Here is a 13,184-nt window from a genome sequence, read left to right as displayed (position 1 = left end):
TAATATAATTTTTTTTGTAAACTAGAGACTTCTCAATAAGTATTTGTCATAACACACAACAGGGCCAGAAACCTCTCCTAAAAAGTATTACATTATTTAAATAGGCACTTACATGCTTGTAAAAAAAAGTTCTAAGTATTCATGACAAATAAAAAAATAATTTTGTTTTTCTCATCTTCAGAATAAATAAGTCCTACAGAACCCAATACTCCTGCAATTACGTTTTATTCGCCCACAATTCGGTCGAACATGTTATTACATTTACTGCACTCTCGGTTTTTGAGTCCCCTCTGTAGGGTGCAGCGTAATGTCTCCATCATTGTGACGTCATGGCTTCATATTGATTTGATGGATTATTTTGTACATTCCATATTATACGCAAATGTAGGGAGTTTAGCTGTTCCTGGCTTGGGTGATTTGAACTGTGGAGTATAGCGAAGAAAAACCTTAGTTTTATAACAGTTTAGCTATGCATACAGAACATTCTAACGTACGCACTATTACTTAAGGCGCTACCTCGGAATTCAACAATTTTTTTAAGTTAATTTTAATTTAAGAATACTTATTTGAATAATTAACTTTTTATATGTGTTTGTTGACTATATTACCTCCATTAATCCGAAGACAAAAACATAAAAGAAGTAACTTTTCTCGACAGAAAAAAAATCAGAACTTACCTCTAAAAATAACATTTAAATTTTATGTCGTAGTCATGTACTTTCTGTCACATTAAAATAATGAAGAATGTAGATAATATCTTATTAAACATTAATCAGAAATCAGTTTTTAACGAAACATAAAATTGAATTTTTAATAAATTTTTATTTAGTATGGCGCTTACGTTATTTTTTTTCGAGCAGGTTGCATGTTTCCTCTCTCTATCTATTTACGTTGCTATCGCATAGTTCTATCCCTCTCAACCACTTACCCAGTTCGCCCGTGAACATCGCAACGAGGTAATGTAAAGAGAAAAGATTCGTTTTTTGCTTGTTGTAACAAATAAACGCTAAAACTACTAAAACTTCTTCGAAAAGAATATCGCCCTTAAACATTCTACATTATTACACATTATTCTACATTATCCCTTTCCTTAAGGTATGTTTTATTGTTGCGATGAAATGGCGTACATTGATTTAGTAAATTCACCAGTAAATATTGGAGTCCCCAACGTTTTGGGCCTCAAATAACATAGCAAATCCGATCTTATGTCATACCGTCATCAAGGGACCGCGGATCCCCAAAAGCCTGACAAATCTAAATTGAGGACCCATTTTACAGTCATCATGTTAGAAAATAGTAACTTCGGGAGTAGGGATTCCAATCCTTGTGGTTAAATCTGGTTTTTAGTATATTGACTAGCTTTTTGCAGCATTTTCACCCATGTCCCGAGAGAATGTCCTACTTCACGTACCTGTCAGCATAAGATATAGGCAAGAAGACAGTGAAATTCATAAATAACGTGGGTCTATTGGTAAAATGAAATTGAAAATAAGTTTAGTAGACCCAAAGATGCTACTGCCTACAACACCGTCGCAAGATCACAATTACAATATTTGTACCTATACCGAATGCAATTTACAATTAAATGGACATAATATGCACATTTTGTATATTATTAATTTTCCTTTTACCATTTTCCACCAGTCAAACCAGAAGACGTAACGTTTCAATTTACGCTAAGCGCTCATACGCGTACATAATATGTATACTTACATGGTTGGCGCCCCGTCATTTCCCGCAATATCCGATGTCACGCTTCCCCAACGTGTAATTGTACAAACGGACAACTTTCCATTATTTCTAGTGAGTTAGTGAGCATTGAGGAAGTGAAAATGCCTAGACTTTCACTGTGATCAGAGGTTGCCAGAGGTTTGTTTTCATAATCAATCAGCTGTCTGTTGGGTCTGATGTTCGACGAAATGAAGACGGCTGGGCTTCTTACTAGTTATAGAAAACCGAAGTTCGACGACTTCTTTGAAGGGTTAAGGATATTTCTGCAATACCTTTTACCGAAAGCCTAAGACAAAGTTCATCTCAGTCGGGTCTTTGAAGTCCCAAAACATTATAATTACTTAAGGTTTATTTTGTTTTTACCTAAAATCATTTTCGGATTTTGCAGCATGAAGGTGACTGTTTAAGTCTTTGTGTTGTGGTGCACATCAAAACATATATCCTCATCATTATCTTCTCTGACATTTGTACATTTTGTACAAAACTCCCGATTTTCATTTGACATATCCAGCTAACTTCTTACTACATTCAATCGCAGACGTCTTGCCTAAAATATTCTAAGAAATAAAAATTGTAATATACTCATAACGTACCATTTATCATTTCGAGTAAGCCATAAGTTACAAATTGCCCCCATAAAACCTATATTTTGATCCGTTCTTCCGCTATCGATCAACCACGGTAGGCAATTTAAAATAATATTTGAATCAATTACATACAAATTGGGGGTCGTGGGGGTGTGTTAGCCATAACTGTTTTGTCACATCTGGCGTTGTTGGGTGCTGTCTATGTTATGAACGAAACGATTTCTAATGATACGCATTTTAAAGAAAAATAAAGTGACTTTCTAATCTTCTTCTTCCAGCACTGTTGTCAATTTTATTTGGGGTCGGCGGGCGCAACATGTCTTTTGCTTCCATTCTTCCCTGTCACTCGTCATACTGACGCTCACTTTCTGATGCAGTTCAATAATTGTATTCATATATTGCAAGGGTTAGATGTTTTAGAAGTATACCATTAGTGATGGTAACATTTAAAATATCAGCATCAGAGAACATCTTCAGACCATCGAACCCATTTTTATTTGAGCTACATAACAGCAGCATGAAATAAACTCACTCCAACAAAGAAGTCTTTAAAAGAATCAATATTTCTCAGTCCTAACTACGAACAAAAGCCGTTACTTCATGCTTCTTTTGTTTTTCGCTTATAACTTACAACTTAAACCACATACAAACAAACTTAGGCTATAATACACCCTGGTTCCTCGAGCATCGGACCGAGAAAACTGTCACGGTTAAGCAGACAGCACTGTTTGGGTGTCGACCACCTACGCTATCGTAGGGGCAATAGAATACGGCTTTTTAAGTTATTTTTGATCGTTATGAAATGTTTTGTATGTAATTGATTCGAAGTACTTTGCTGTTCTGAAGCTGGCTACTTGTCACTGCGTAACTGCTGTGAATATATTCTTGTAAAATCTTGTGGAAACATTTTTGGAAGAAAAAGATACCATAGCCGATAGGTTATTAACTTAGATATGCGGTAAAGATTTTTTTTCCTATATCACTTTTGAATCTATCCGTTTACAGAAAATTCGAATAAAAATGCGGATTACCTCATATTTTCACAAAAACACTAGCACTCCTAAACCGTGAAGACTGCTGTCCAGCGTAGCTTCAATCACGCACGAGTGAACAGCACGAATTGACAACTAGCAGCAACTCTTCAAAAAACTGAAACAAAAACCACTGCAGTACAGCTTTCTTAAAAGACATACTTTATTAGCGCAGTTTCACCTGCGTTCAAAGGGCATTACTGTCTGCACCTGGGTAAAATACCAAGCTAAAACAACATATATAACTTGGCTTTCTATTGGTACGAGAATTTTCAAAATCGATTTAGTCGATCCAGAGATTACCATCTACAACACCCAACCCACAAACACACATACTTTGCCTATTTAAAGTATTAGTAGACTTCTAGACGAGGAAAAAGACCAAAGTAAAAAGTTACCACTTTCAAAACCTAAATTGATTCAATAATTCCCGTCAAAAGTCTTTTGAAGTCGCATCTGAAGTGTCAATTAAGTTGGCAAGTTATTACCATCCTAGTACTTACATACGAAGTTGGAAGTCGAAGTCGTTATAGTTGGCGAACTTCGGTTAGCTCGAGTTACCGTTCCACTCAAACTTTAACGTTTGAAATATTTAGTTAGGGCATAAGTGGGAAAATTAGCGCTAAATTTTCATGGAAAGTTTGTAATAAAATTATGGAGGGAAGCGGGGCTTTAGTGAGAGGTGGGTAATGAAGTAGTTCATGGGTAGAATTTGAGTGTGTCTGAATTTAAGCGCGTTTGTGTAATGGCGAAATTCCATCAAAATTGTTCGCTCACATGTGTACGCTCAGGCCCTAGCGAGGTGCTCGCAAAAACGTTTAGTTTCGCGGACGTTTTAGAAATATTAATATGCAATTTGCTACTGTTTCCAAGAGTTAGGCCTGTTGAGATCTCAGTAGAATAGGTAAAGAAATTTTTTTTGTCAAAAAGTAGTAATTTTAGTTAGTAAAATCTAAGACGAGAAACAAAGACAAGGTTTTAAGTTGTAACTTTTAAAAACTATATATTGCAAATTGAGGAGGTCCTATCTGCAGTATATCGGTTATACCATGCTTAGAATTAATTACAGATATCCTCAACAACCCAAAAAATATTCCGAAATCTCAACCAAAACTTATCTCTATTACTTCTACAATAAGTCTCACTTTTCAACACACTCGTCTTCCTCAACCCTTTCAAAATGTTTATCAATACTACGCAGAATATTTGGTTCATTCAATGTTATTCCTCAATGCATCTTAATCAGCTTACACAAACATGTTGTGGTTCAGAGTGTTTGTATGTTTTCGCGAAACGATCAAAATATTTTTCAGAGAAAACTGATGGAATGATTTGATTCAGTGGTGATCAACATTTTTTGGATTACGTCAAGTTAAAGATCATCATCTTTTATCTAACGTACCTGTATATTTTTTGGTTCTGCAATATCTGCGCATTGTTTTAGTTTGCCTAAATAAAACCAAATGATGTGTCATTTATTCACAATTGGTAAAAAACAAAAGTAAACAAACATCCCAATTGAGAACCTCCTCCTTTTTGGAAAGTCGGTCATAAACGCAAATTCTCTTACTGCAGACTTTCTTAATAATTCCGTGTATCCAGTATGCTAGAATTTTTTATAAGATAAGATAGCCAACCATCTGTCCAAGACAACATTTTGAGACCAGTTATTTTTTCTATAACACATTTTGCATCCACGAGTACCACAAGGCCATGTTGAGCACCACTGTTCTATTGTTTACTCCGCCTAAATGCATCACCTTGGGACGTCTGTGACCCATTTACGTATTCGCGATTCGTAAAATAAATATATTTTGTGTTAAATGACGTCAGAGGATGGATCGTGTCGAGTTACCTTTGCTCAAGGTGTGTTTATATCTGAATTTATAAGATGCTAGAAAACCGGAGAAAAAGAGCTTGATGATTGATACAGTTTCTGGTCTATATCTATTGAACTAAGATTCTACAGTGTTTGAATTCAAAGTATATCACTATTATTTATGAACCCTATGTCTATGCTGAAGATCAAACAAACTGGCGAACCTTGGGGGAGGCCGTTGTCCAGCAGTGGACGTCTTTCGGCTGACACGACGACTACTGTTGATGTTATTTGCAACAAGTCCGAATCCTGACACATCAAGCACCTTCTTCGAACCAATTGCAATTTCATGTGGAACCCATACCATATATTTAGAAACCGACAAATGGCTGATAATTAGATCCCCCAAGGAAGAGTGTACTCCAAGGTAAAATGCCCTGAAATTGTCCCTGAAAGTATTATTTAATTTATCACTCAGTACCATATATCAAATTGCGGCGTAAAATATGAGCAATAACTTCATCAGAAAGGAGGTTAATAGGTAACTTTAGATGTAGGTGTACACCGTATATTCAGTCTATTATAGCACGTGCTTTGGTATTTAGATCAGAATAATGTACACCTTGCTTATTTATTAGGTTCTTGACTTGCGTTACGTCATTGCCTAGATCTTTACCTTATCGAGAGCCACTGCGGTTTTGAGGTTGCTTTGATCATAGCTGGCCGCGAAGGTTTGTGAAAATTGTGGTGACTTTCAATTGTTTCGAGTGTCAAACATTTCTGGATTGAAGTTAGCAAATGATTTTGTTGACAACATCATGAATCAATACAGCATAGTTATGACAACTCACCTATCTAGGCTCCGCAATGTCCTCAAAACCAAAAGGAGTGTTTTATCTTACTTACTTAAATTGTCCCTTACTGTTAAATAAATTACCCACATATCATAAATTAAATGAATCGAATACTTCTTTTTATGAGTTTGTTGGCTTTGCATTTACATCACCGACCTAAAATTGTTCTTCACGCTCTTTAACCCTTATGAGTTGGGCAGATGTCCAAGCGCTGTCATCAGCAGAACCAGTTATAGCTAGTTCTTCCTTGATTCGTTTAGTAACCAGTGCAGAAACGATTAAATTGACCAGATGGTACAGCATAGTAAGATTTGCTACTGCTTCTGTAGAAAAAAATATGTTTTCTTTTTGTAAATTATTTGAATCCTGAGAAAAGGTTATGGCAGTCGATTCTGTTTGCCGGTTACATCCACGACTCGATTATAGAAATAACTCGTAATTCACAAACCTAGAACTGTGAAAGTGTCTTACAAATACAAAACAATTGAACCGTAAAAGATTGATATCGGTAACCGTATACATTTTGACTTTTGTATCGAAAGACGGCAAAAAAATCATCCCTTCCCCTATAAATATCAATACGCCACATACCGCCGAGGCTCGAGTACTTTACGATCCAAAACTAGATACAATTTACGATCGAATATCCCCCATATTAGTTACAAGTGGATGAGTTTCGATCGAATCGATTATTTATTATGCGATTATCGTTCGCGCGTAATGTGGGATACCGAATCGAGTTGGATTCAAAGTCAGTGAGTATTAATTGTTTGATAATTGGTGACTGTGAAATCAGTGCACACAAACAGACGGACACAACGATATTCACAAAAGCCAGACAAGATGAATATGAGGATTTTAACACCCCAAAAAATTCAACCAAACTCTGACAACATAAAACCATCTCTATCTATCACATTGTTCATCATCATATTGGCTCTCTTATCAAAAAACTCAAAAGAAACACAAACTTCTTAAGTTCAGTTTAATAATAAATTCAGATGTCATTAAGCTGAGTAAAAACCTGTGTCGCCGTCAACATCTACCCTCGTCACATTGAAATGAATAATTTTGTTCGTAAATTCGCTATGTAGGTCGGCTGGACGAATTCGGCTAATATGTTCTGCCTCATCTCTATTTTCATCTGTGCTTATTTTACCTTTATTGTTTGTTTTGTATTGTGATGTTAATGTTTGTTTACTTCATTAACTAAGTAGTCTGCTAATGCTGCTTCCATTAGGGCTCTATATTTTAAAACTCAACGCTTTGTATTTCCAATTTTAATTTTGAATCATATCTATCGATTATTCTTACACCCTTTATATTAAACTGCTTAGCAGAAAACAATAGATTTAAGAGTCTTGTGTGATGTAACGATATCATAGCGATAACTGGTGAAAATCATCTTTTAAAGATAGACGGGTGTCATGGAAAGATCACGTCAAGCGTAGCTTAGTCTTATGATCGACCAAACCATGCGGCTGCTTACTTAGTCATTTAGTTAATACCTCATAATGCATTTCCAACTAGTCCTACATTTCTCAAAGCATAGTTAAGCACAGTAATTTCAAGCTACGTTCCTTAGTCTAATGTTGACACATCGTTATACTTCCCCAAAGCAGTTGGCTGTTATGTCCACATTGCACGGTTAATGACTGCCATTATGATGATTATAGTAATCGCTTGGCCCTGAGCCGTGGGAATTCAACAAATGGCAAACTTCAAATGGACAATGGTGCTCTGTTCGTGTTTGATGTCATAAAGTGTTAGGATAAAGGCGAAGGATTGAATTACATCAGGCTAATTACCTAATGCTTCTTATTTATGCCTAATTAAGATAGAGGCGTATAAAGAAAAACGAAAACATGCTAAAGGGTCCCAAAAACTTCTTCCAAATTCAATATGCTTTACTTACAGAGTTACAGTGCTACACTCATAGGAATAGTAATAAAAATAAAGACTCTACCTTACCCATCATTACGTCAGTATTTAAAGTCAACTGATTAATACTACAATTGTAGTCAATCTTCAAGTTATAAGAAGACTAAGACTAAACACTATAATTATATCATACCTTCTTGAGTCCCATTCATCATAATCTCGATCAAGGTCCGTCACAGCGACCTATTATATCCTATTACAGTACAAGGAAGCCTTACTATTCATAGTAATGCAAATAATGTACACGACTTTATCTACTCTGTGATTTTCTTCTGCAACTATAGACTTTGTTATACTGACCAGCTTGACCTGTCTAAACTTCGAACTTTAGCCAACTGGAGATGCCAAGCCCAAATCTCTATTCAAAATTGTTCGCCAATTACCGATAACGATTATAGTGATAGCTCCGTCATGAATTTTCGATCACATCGTTAACACGCACACGACAACATTGTCTGTCATAGACTTGACGTTCATGACCATTGTGTCTTTGGCATGTCCATGGCGTCTCCTGTTGGTTGAATTCTCTAAGTGTCTAAGCTTCGACTAAGTTGATAATGCTAGTTTTGGTATGGCCATGACCAAGAGTGGTTGTGGGCGGATGTGATGTAGGAAATCTAGCTTGGACACTGCAGGTGTATTCTGAATAGATATTGTTTTAATGTTAGATACAACAACAATGAGAGTAAATATCTAGCCATGGTTTGCGAAATTTTACAGAGCAGGTTAAAATATTTTTTAAATAAAAAAGTATGTAAATGCAGTTTGCTTCACATAAATTTTATTTCAATTGCGCAATTTAATATCGATTTACATACAACTCAAATAGCCGACCGTTTCCCTAATTTCTTTCAAAAGGGACTTTTTATATGTCTTTAAAATTTATCTCTGTACGTCCCTTCGGCTCGTAAAACGTTTCATTGCCTTCTGTGGCCACAGTCGTAAAATCCTTTGTAAAAAATACATGAGCAAGTTTTATAAAATTCTTATGTCTATTAAGGATTCGTAGATGTTTCTATTATTCGGTTTACGATGTCGTAATGCCTTGTATGGTGGTTTGATGGTGAATTAATGGGATTTAAATGGTACTAACTTTTTCTATTATTGTTTCAGGTAATAATTGCTCTATGTCATCATCTGCAGTCATCAAGTACTCGTAAACGTTCTTTTACAAGTGAACGAGAAAGTTTAATAGAAAGCACAGGTTTGTTATGAGAATAAATCTAGGTCTGCAATGTAACAGAGCAAAATGCTGCGCATAAAAATCTTTTAGACGAAACCCCACATGTAATATTTGAACTACGTCGCACGTTCTACGTTCTAAAGGTACAAGATGGCTCTCTTGTAGTCTAAAAATAAAATAACATATAATGTAAACAAAACAAGCTTTTGTTAGCTTGACCTTTAGAAAGAGGAAACAAAGTTAAAAACGAGTTACTAAATTCCCACACAATTGTAATAGGACCTCTGACGGACAAATATTTTATCAGTCATTCAGAAAATAATTCAGTATTCAATTCTTCTGGCATTATGTACGTAGGCGTATCATTACCAACGCTTGGGGCTTATCCATTCGATATTCCTTTTATACGGATACTTTGCCTTCATAATCCATGATATTTGTACCCCCACGCACATGGCGAACATCTTTGCTAAAACAATTTGCAAATAAATTAGCTCAAGGCAAGTTAGGCCGATTCTCAATAATAAGCTGTGAGCTATGGGAATATTTATTATCGCTCTTTCTCATTAATTGGCAGATGATGTAGACAGGAAAGTAAATAATCGGTGAGATGGAAAAGTCACTATTTTCGATAAAATAATTAACACCCACGTGCGTCACAGAATTGATAAGGCAACAGATCATTATGACTAATTAATAACAAATGACTACATTTATCACAACCTATATCATATTGTATTTTTTTATTCTGGGTCATTTTTTCTCCTCTCTGGTCTATGTACAAGTTCTAAATACAACCATATCTAAATACTTGCCCTACCTACTCGGAGTGCCACAAGGTTCCATTCTGGTTCCTATGCGGTTTAAATTAGACATTAATATAACATCCTACTCACAATGAGACGTGGTGAATGCAACATAATTTGCTTAGCTTATTACTGTGGGTGGACGGGTGTGAGGTTTTGTGTCTTAATGTTTCTAGTGGACAATACAAGGGTGAGGCTTTACTTGAAGAAATCGGAAGTTTCAATAGATAATTTATCCAGCTTCAAGTGTGTTTATGCGTGTTTATGTTATTCAGAACAAATAAGTATAACTATGGCTATACTATGAAGACTTTACAGAGCATGTGTGATGTCATTTTTTATGTTAGGTACACCTTCTTTCGATTCAATTTTGAATAGATCCTTGATAGTTCATAAATCAAAAACCAAAATAGAAACCAATTATTGAATTAATTACAGGTCCCATTTTCTGTAAAGGCTATTATGCAAAATGAATAATAGAAGAGTACCTTCTACTAACCCCAAATAAAACAAATATGAACAAAAGCCGAAATTGAGAAAACAATACTGTTTATTTTTTTCGATCTTCAAAGCAATTTTCATCTGAAATCACGATATCAATTATCAGGTTTCTCTATAGAGAAGGTGGGGTTAGCCCGTGACTTTGATATGACTCGGCCAAATGAACGACAATCGGTTATGTTGGACAAATTGTACGAAGAAAGTAAGTATTTGAAGAATAAAATAATAAGCTTGGATATACATACATATGTATAGTAAAGAATAGCTTAAATGAAAATGAAATCTTTATTTGCAAACAGGTTTAAGAAGGTGGTTCAAAGTACATACATATATTGTAAGTCCATCTATGTCTTGCATTGAAGCGTACAAAAAGTACAAATACATGCATTTTATGGTCTTGTATGATTAATTATAGCATATAAGTCAGATAAATTAGGTGTGAAAAACTATCTGATAAAGAATATCAGATATTCCAAAATCAAAGAGGTCAAAAGGTCTGCTAATTCAATGAACATCTTTAATACAAAAAGTGTTATTTCAAAAGCAAAAGATAAATACTATGTAAGTCGATCGTCTGCCTGCGCCCTTTAAACAGGAGAACTTCTATTTTCACCCAAATTAATTATTTCCTAGCCTTTGTTTGCTTTCAAAGCAGTTTACTTTTAATTTTCAAGTCAGTTTTTGTTCACTAGTTTACTTAATGAAGGCTGGTATTTTGTTGTTTTCGTTTGAAATGTTATCTACACAATTTGTTGCTGTGATTATTAGCAATTGTCCTTTTTAAACCAGAGTTGCTTTGACTTAAGTAAGTGAGGCTTTTCTGATATCACACATTTTATTATTCAAGATTCTAGTATTATAAAACAATACTGTCTAATCTAACGCACAACTACAATCATTTATTTACAGCCTCCACGTCTATACTCTAGAAAAAACAAACAAACGAACAAGCAACTCTAAACCAACAAAAAGCTTATAATCTCCAACAACCTGACTCAAATCTTTATCCTTTCCTGCCACGTCTTATCAGACAGACAAATTATTAAAGGAAGCTCCTATCTTCTTGGAGGATTCAACCGGTTCTATTCCCAGTTCCCAGTCTGTCGTGGGCGAGGACAGCATTCCCAAAACGACCTGAATTAATTGAGCCTACAATTAAACAGACAGGTTTGACGTATATTCCATAGCTGGTCCTGTTTGTATGGAAGGTTTTAGTCCTATTTTTAGCGTTGAATTAAATGCTGCCTTTGATGGTTTAGTTGAAAAGAATTTATTCATTATTGAAGAAAAGGCAATCCAGTTTCTTAATAGGATTGATGTAGGCCTAGGATACTCAAACTGCATTACATTAGTTCATAATCAAAAACATAGCATTAAGTTGGTACTTCTTCGCACGCTTTCACTATCCAGTCCCAATGTAATGGGACTCTAAAACCTAACTGCTCTTCGTTTAGATATAAATTGCCGCAGGATTATAATAGAAAACACAAATATCGATGTCAGTGTAATATAATGAGCTGAATCCCAAGCCGGATTACTAATAGTTAGCAACTCAAACCCATGAGGATGGGTTAAAGATCAGCAAGTTGCAATGAGTCTAACAATCTCTTGCAGCACTGATCTCTGACCTGTGAACGGTACAGTGTTTTCTTACACTGATTTTCATGTTAGGCTTAGCAATTTGAAACAATCACTTTGATATTTGATAAGATTAGTAATAAAAGTAGTATGGGATCCAATGTGAACTGATTGTAGAAATTGAACCTAACAATACCTAAAAGTACAATAAACAACCAAGACGGATAAATTGAAAGTGACATCACTGGAAATTAAAAACAGTCAGTAGTGTGAGAAACAGTTGATAAAACAGATGCATGAAAGAAACATATAATCACATAACTGGTACTATGCAAACATCAAACATTGTTGTAAAATACTCCACCATACTTTAATGCTTAGTAAAACTAGATAATGATGTAGCTACATAAATAGTTCAACTGTCCCTATTTTGGTATATTCAACAGGTTAATGATAATTGTGTTGTAGCGTTAGTTTTTGCACCAGGCAGCGATAGCAAAACAGGTTCCTTTGCTAGTTTATTTTAGTATCTTTGTAGTAAAATAAATTGTTTCGCTCCACCATCACAATGTATGTCGACTATTGTCGACACCACACATTTGATACTATAAAACATAAAGCTCGACATCTTTTGTCTCTTAGAATAAATTCTTACAAAATTTCTGTAGTACATTTGCCTCTAAACATCACACTAAAAATAAATCTCTGTTAGAAATACGGAGCTAAGGCATACAGCGTCCAATTTAGCAAGACATCTTCAAAGACAAAGTTCTTTCGCTCTTATATCCATTTTGAGAAAACAAAAGAGAGGTTGGGAGGTCAGATTGTAATGGTCGTTGATGCAAAACGTGAACCGCAACGTGCAACTACGATGCCGCGATAAGAGTTTGCACGATTCTCTGTGGATTCTCGCAAATAAAGCGATGCAGCGCTTCATTTAGATTCAACATCGTTATATTTATTCATTTAGTAAACAGCGGAATCTAATTGCTTTATTTCATATTTCTGCTACAGCTATTTGCTTACTTCTATCTTGAGTGTGTTCCTTTATTTACATTTCATGTGAATTTGCAACTTTTTCTATTTGATCACTACTTATGATTGTAACCGCTACAAACTGGTAAAGTTATCTGCCTGTGGCAACAAATATGCA

General features: G+C 35.2%; 1 protein-coding gene across 2 annotated transcripts in view; it reads left to right on the top strand.

The window, feature by feature from the left end:
- LOC110374324 (centaurin-gamma-1A) overlaps window positions 1–13,184 on the top strand; it is a 235,305-nt gene that overhangs the window by 147,297 nt on the left and 74,824 nt on the right. The window contains exon 1 of one of the 2 annotated variants that reach the window (XM_064037115.1): window positions 9,149–9,167. The exons of the other annotated variant lie outside the window; for it this stretch is intronic. The gene's annotated coding sequence lies outside the window, so the exon portion shown is untranslated. Of the gene's footprint in view, window positions 1–9,148; window positions 9,168–13,184 lie in introns of those variants that run through there. 2 annotated transcript variants of the gene reach the window in all.

This window comes from Helicoverpa armigera, chromosome 12 (genome assembly GCF_030705265.1).
Source record: "Helicoverpa armigera isolate CAAS_96S chromosome 12, ASM3070526v1, whole genome shotgun sequence".
In the NCBI taxonomy this organism is placed as follows: Eukaryota; Metazoa; Arthropoda; class Insecta; order Lepidoptera; family Noctuidae; genus Helicoverpa; species Helicoverpa armigera.
The sequence above is the reverse complement of the archived record's forward strand: the minus strand, read 5'-3'. Positions and strand labels throughout refer to the sequence as shown.